The following is a 7184-nucleotide window of genomic DNA, read 5'->3' on the forward strand; positions in this document are numbered from 1 at the left end:
ATCTATTCCTGTTATTATTTAACATGTAGGAGCCTTAAGCATGGACAAGGAGTCCCTTTTACTAGGTGCTGTATAAACACTGAACAAAATATAGTTCCTGCCCTATAGAATATACTGCATGCAAATTAAGTCAATTACAGAAAGCTTAAAATAACTCTAGCAATAGCTGGCATGCTGCAAAGAGGCTAGGTCCTACCACATCCTGTTCACTGGAGTTTTGTGGTTGGTATCTGAGCAGTTTCTCCAGGCTGAAAGACATAGGCTAGGGAAAAAAAAGCTGGAGTTCTTCTTTTTGAAGACAATGCTTTTTTTCCTCAAAGAGAAAGTTTCTGCTTCTTTACAAGGGAGTAAAATTATGCTTCGCATTAGGGCTCTTAAATCTTTCCTGAGGATCTGTGGGAAGGGTGGTCAGCCTACTTGAACTAAGATGTGTTGGAGTACTCCTTAGTGAAGAGACTAAGCCTACAGTGCTGGTCTCTTTTCCAGCATGGATGAAAGCAGTGGCACAGAAGATGGAGCTTTGTCAAATAAAGCTAAAACTCAAAAGGGCTTTCACAATGTTAGCTGAGCAATGGTATTCATTTATGAAGATAGTGTAGGTAGTGTGAGTTAAGACATTAAGCAAATATTTTACGCAGGAATGCATGCATGCCCGCACAATGGTGCAAGTTTGTATTTATAGCATCACGCTCTTGTGTGAAGTGGTATGCTGCCTGTGTTCTTTAATACTCCCTTTTTCTGTTCTGCTATTCAGTCCTGAAGTCTGACTTCCCAGTTGTCAGCCATGTCCTGCTGGCATCCCTAGAGAGCAGATGATTTATAGTAATCAGTGTTCTCAGTAGCAATTAGTCTGCCTTTCAAGTGGTTAGCAATTCAAGCTGCATTTTGAAAATGTTGATTGAACATGGATGGCAGCATATATTCTTGATGGAAATAAGGAAGTCAAAGGCTTGCTCTGAAATTAGGTGGTTTGTAAGGTTAGCATGAAAAAGCACACGAATTTTTGCAGCCCAGGAGTCATGAGGAAACACTCCCCAGGCTGGAAAACCACAGACTTGAGCACAAGTGAGATGAAATAGAGCACCCCTTAGCTGTGGAGTGAGGTTTGAGTGAAGATAGATCCTTTACAAAGAAGCTTTTCTTAACCAGAGTGGAGGTCACAGTGAGTGAGGCCTGATGTAGCCAGGTGATCTGAAAACAGAGGAGGGATTTGTAGGTGAAGTGATGATACACTTGGATTCATACTGACCTTATCACCGAGAGGCAATCCCAAAATAATTTGTAGAAGCATGTTGAAACTAAGCACAGTGACAGCCACCTCTGGGTGGCAGCTTCTGAATGCAGTGTGGCTATGCCACCTGACAGTTCAGGATGGGAAATTGTGTCCCCCTGGGAGATAACACAAGCTGCCTCCTGTGTAGTAAGTCCATGTCCTGGTGGAGGCCTCTAGCTCAGTTACAGCTTTTATGTGAAAATCTTGGTATGCTAAGGACTGCTCTTCCCTCCAACACCCTTTTGCATGCAATGCCTCTCTTGCCTCCCAGTTTTGTACAATGCAATGTTGTGGCTTATGTAGCAAAGTTCATGCTTCTTTCCAGTCTATGTAAGTAAACTTAGATCAGGCATAGATTTGCTAAAGGGGGCTAGAAGGGCTGAAGTCTATGACAGAAAACTGTCAAGGTAATGCATATTCTCACTTCACATGATGTGATAGCAGTTCTTCCCCCCACTCAGATTGGGGAGTGCATCTGCCACTGCCTCATATAAAATGGGAAATTTAGCCTCTGGGAATGCACTGGATGCGATTGTGTAATAAAGCCTAGCAGGGAAAGACTGCAGCAGGAGCATGAATCTGGATAATACCAGCAAAAGGAATTCATCCTTCTATATTTGATACAAACCCTGTGGCTATGAAAAAATACTTGGGCATGAAATCTTCCTATGAAGGTCCATAATTTGCCATAGTACTGGAAATAATTTTGATTGTTCCAGTCTGGCAGACCTGCTACTGCCATAATCTCTAGTAGTCAAAATAAGTAATGTGCTGCTGGCCTTGCCTGCCATGTGTTCTGACCCCCAAGGCTCACAATCTCCTGCTAGTTTTTCTTCTACATACTGGAGACTGGCTGAAGACATCTACTTTTCAATTCTGGGAGACATGTTTTTATGCTTATTGCTATCCAACCTGTTGTAAGCCAGGAAGCTGTTCTGTATCTCGCAAAACATAAATCCTGAAGGAAGGACATGCTAAAGTGAATCACAGCAAGAATTCTTAGGAGACTCTGTCTTTACTCTCTATCTCTACCGACAGCCCATGCTTGTGTTTTTAGAGCATTTTACCTTAGAAAATGGGCTTGGTAAAAGATCAATATGACCCAAGTATACATACAAGTGCTGTTAATGGAGCCTAAAAATACAATTGAAGTAGGGGATAAATAAACAGTTGCTAGCATATCTTGTGTGGCTTTTTTGGTTTCGGTTTTATTATTGCTAAATGAATTTGTTGCACTGAAGGGGAATATTGGCAAATGCCACCGTATCTTTTTTCCTCCCTGAGGCTGTTTGCTGATATATCGTGCACAGAATGATTGCTATGAATGTTTTACTTTGCTGTTCAACAGGCCAAAAAGACATTACTCCAGGACACTACAAAATATTAATATTTTCTATTTGGTGAACAATGAGTAAATAATCTAAGCCTTTCATCAGAGGTGTTCAGATAATCTAGATAATGGAATAACGAGTTTGCATGTAAATGTCTTCTGTTGGAACACTTAAAATTCAAATTCTGCACATCATCCTGGAGTGACTGGAGGGAACTGTATGTCTGCCAGATTTCTCCAACTCTTGTATTCAGACAGGCAAAAGCTTTCCATCTATCATTTTTTGCATGTAAGGACTTCTCTCTGATTAGTAGAATCCTCAGATTTCATAGCAACTTTTTTCTGACTATTACTGAAATCTAATCTTAAACCCTAGAAGAGGTAAAGTGGCTGTTACACAGGACTATTCCTGGTGCATTGTGTCAAGAAATGATTAGACCTTTTTGGCTTTCCATAGGACTAAGGCTAGCATGCCTCTTGCTGTCCTTTTCAGTTAAGTGTAAAAGTTCAGTCAAAGAATACTTGGGTTTTTTCCCCATAGTGTGTCTCACAGGGATGCTTGTTTGCAACAGCAGCAACAGGTTCAATCATTTTACAATAGGTATAAAATTTTCTGCCAAGGCAGCTTGTGTGTGTAAGACTACACAAAGTAGAACTGACAGAAAAGTGTATTCAACAATTCTCATTCACTGTGTTCTCCTTGTAAATCTCCATAGGAGCATAGCTTGTAAAACTGCCCTTAGATTACAGCTGATGCCCCAAGGATCTGTAGTAAAATACTCACTTCACCTCCAGCAAGGGCCCCTTACCAGAGAAAAAAGCAAAAGCCAAGCCATAAGGAAATGAAGGTCAAATGAACATGTCATCTTGTGTTTCAGCTTGCCTAAACTTAACTGATACTACTGAGAAACACCACTGGGAGGGACTGGTTGTTGTTTCACATAGCAGCATCCTGAATCTGCATCTAGCTGTGAAAAGAAACCGCACTTGCCTAATGTAAGCAGGCTGTATTTTACTGTTGATTTGAGTCTAGTGGAATAGTTAGAAACTCAACTGTCACCACAACAACATGGGGTGACAGAAAAGGTATGACAGGGTAGTCTCTTGCCAGGGTAAAATGATAGATGCTGCATGTTGTTCTAGCTGAGTTCATTTGCATACCAGGCACATGAGAAAATTTATTGCCTGTACCCTGAAACACTTGATAATTGTCAGGTGCTTGATGAGGGTTTGGGTTCTGTGACTAGAATTGCTGCTTTGTCCAGTCCTCAGTTCTCTGGTTTATTCTTAATTCTCTCTGTATCAATGGAAGAAAGTCACAGAAAAGGAACTTTGTCCTACCCTTCTTCCAAAGGGAAAGAATAAGGAACAGTGGCGTACTAGCTCTGCTCTAGTTCCTGGCTGGACACAGCTCCATGACCACTTAGATGAACTGCAAGAAGTTAAAAGCTCATGGCAATATGATCAAAAAGATATTAGGAATTCAGCTGAACTCTTATTTCTGACTCTGACAAGGCTCTTCAGGTGACACACAGCAAGTCGTTAACTTAAATCTAGCTTATAGTAACCTTTCCCTAAAAATTATTCCTCTCTGGACTCTTTGCAGTAGCAGTAACAGCTCTAACTTAAGAAGCATATCTATCAGAAAGCTTGTTTGCTAATCTTGCAAAGCTATCTGTCTCCTCTACAGGTGCTCTGAAATGGTGGGTGCTCTGAGGGCTTTGGAAAGGAACTTGTAGAACTGTAGGCTTGGAGGGAAAATGGTATAAGGCAAGTCTTTTTCCTGACTTGTATCTTGGGTAGGCTGGGTTGGTACTTAGTTTGAAGTTAGTTTAGTATCTAGGGATGCAATGTGACAGCAAAGGCAAAAAACCCCCACAAAGCAGGGAAGGTTTTTCATTTGGTAAATATTCACCTAGTGTAATGAGGAATTCAAACAAAAGAAACTTAGCTACTGAAAAATATCATCAGAGTGCCTGAGCAAAGTCATTAGTAGTCACAATGCTGGAAAGCTCCCACAAAATGCTTTCCATATGAACAGTCAGCAGGCTTTCCTGTAAGATGGCGAGACAAGGGTTGTAGGTGCCCAGCCTGGCAACAATGTGGCCTGCCAGAGATGCTGAAGCAGAGGGTTGCAAGGACTGCAAGGTCAGCTCCCCTGACCTGTGTGAGGCAGTGTCACTGCCTGAGGAAAAATCTGGCTGTGGGGTGACAAAAGGCTGGGGGGGGGAGTGTGTGTGTGTGTGTCTGAAGCCTTTCCTCCCCCTTCCCTCAGCAGGAGGCCTGGGGACAGCTGTGGGGACTCTGCTCCCTGTGGTGAGCTGAGAGGACTCACCCTGTGCAGCCTTGCCCAGCTGAGGTTATTAAGGCTCTGTGGTGGTCTTGCAGTCCAGTGCCTGCTCTTCTAGGGAAAGAAGCTGTGTGGCGGTGCCTCTCTGGAAACCAGGTAACCGTTACCATTCTATAAGACAAAGGTGGGGAAGGCCTGGCAGTCTGTGGGCTCTGCTTCTGGAAGGTTCCGCCTGTGTCAGGTGACCCTCGGAGCCTCGCGGGAGGGCGCAACCTCTTCCAATGGCTGTAACGGCTGCTTCGCGCGTGCCGGTTCGTTGTCTCCTTTGACTTGAAGGGTCGTTATGCTGAACGCAGTACCCTATGAACAGGTAACTTTTTTTTAAAAAATCAGAATCTGTCCTGTGTGCCAAGGCTCAGGAGTGTGTGTGGTGCTGCCTGGGGGTGGAAGTCCCTCAGACTGTGGTGTGTGTTGGAGGGCTGTCTGCTGAGTCTGTGGCTTCAGTGTGTTTAAAAAAAATAAAAAGTAAAAATGAGGGGATAAAGGAGACTTTAGGACCCTTGCTTCTGGGCTTTAGGAAGCCTGAGTTAGTCTCCAGTTTTGTTGGTCCTGACATTAAATAATGTGTTATTGCTGCAGTTCTTACTTAGTGTCTTGGTGACCCCACAGTTGTCTCTGCTATAAATATTATCTGTTGTTGGTGGCTGGCTTTTTCCTGTCCAAAAAAAGGAGTGTGAAGTAAAGTAGTACCTGTAGGATTGTGAGAAGGCATAGGTCCTTGAAAAATGAGAATTGTTGGGGTACCTGAGGTATCCTATGTTCTGTGTATCTGTTCCCTTCACCTTGGGCTTGTTGATGTAAATGGTGATGAGTCTCTGCATGGGGAGGAAAGACTGGAAGAAAGGACTTGCTTGTGATGGTGCCTTAGGATTAAGGGTTGGTCTTGGCTAGTAGTGTGTAAGGGGAGTTTTTGTCTCAACCCTGTTGTCGCATTTCACGTGGGCTCCTTTTTAGTGTAGGTTTCTGGAAACTGTCTAGTTGCTGATACAAAGCCTAAAGCAGATGCTGTAAATAGGACTTTGAGTGTTTTGGTTACAAATGTGATGTTTGAGCCAAATATTTCATTCCAGATTTTGAATTGTATTAATTTGTTACATGATTTTTCTGCTTTCCGAAGCTCATGGTTATTGGTGCATTTATAGCAATAATGGGGCTTCTTTGTTAACCTCTGGAACTTGAATTTGCGTAACAGCTGCAGGGGTTCCTTCTGGGCAGATAAAGGCAGGTACTTGCAGTATGAGACTTAAGCAGGTTCTCATGAAGGAAGAATGGATTAGTCTTGAAAGACTTTTTTTCTTTATAACATTCTGTACATATATGCATGTTTAAGAAGTTTTTTTTACTGAAACAATACAGTAGAGGGACATGAAAGTGATGAGCTATTGTTACAACATTGGAAATCCCCAGATGTTACTGCTGCTAAAGTAATCTATCTTCTGGTGACTCTATCAGAATCTCAGTTATAATACCTTACTTGGTGTTCTTGGTTTATAATTTGGGCAATAAAAATAGATGCCAAAGTCAACAAAGCCAGAGCCCTTTGCTCCCTAGCTATTTTAAGGTGCAAAAATTTGGAAGTTATATTTCTGAATATCTGTCTGGAGTAGGCATGCTTAAATAACCCCATGGCAGAGGCCACAAAAGTTTTGAAAAATATTATAATCAGCTCTTTCAGTGACTTGACTGAAGAAGTAGGAGCAGCTGTAACTTTATTGCTGTGTTCTTTCAACTTCACTGTGTGAAATGAGTTTAGTGCCTTCTGTGTAGGGTTAAGAAACTGCCTTGGTTTGTGTGGGTATCAAAAGCCCAGTTTTTAGACTGGTCATGCTGAAGCATGACACCAGTCAATAGTATTCTTTGCTCCCAAGGTCAGGCTGGGGAATGTTTTTCTTGTAGTTAGTTACATTTCAGAAAGACTAGGAAAGTTTGAGCTTTGAAGTCAGGTGCTCTCCTCGCATGCTAAATGCAGTTTCTCTTCTGGTATCACACTGGAAGCTTTCTCATTAGATTATTTTGAAGAGGAACTGTTTAGCAGGAATGATGTGCTTGATACTCTTGTGATTTTTCACTTGCATTGTTGTTCTTGCCTTAAAGATCTTTAAGAATATTTTGTGTGTGGAAATGCTAGAAAGAAGGGGAAGTTGAAAAGCTAAATTTGGACAATGCATCTCTGTGTGTGGAGTGTTTTTGGTATGGAGCAAACATTGTGAATATGTTAAATGACTCCAATA

The sequence above is a fragment of the Grus americana genome, chromosome 24, assembly GCF_028858705.1.
Source record: "Grus americana isolate bGruAme1 chromosome 24, bGruAme1.mat, whole genome shotgun sequence".
Lineage (NCBI taxonomy): Eukaryota > Metazoa > Chordata > Aves > Gruiformes > Gruidae > Grus > Grus americana.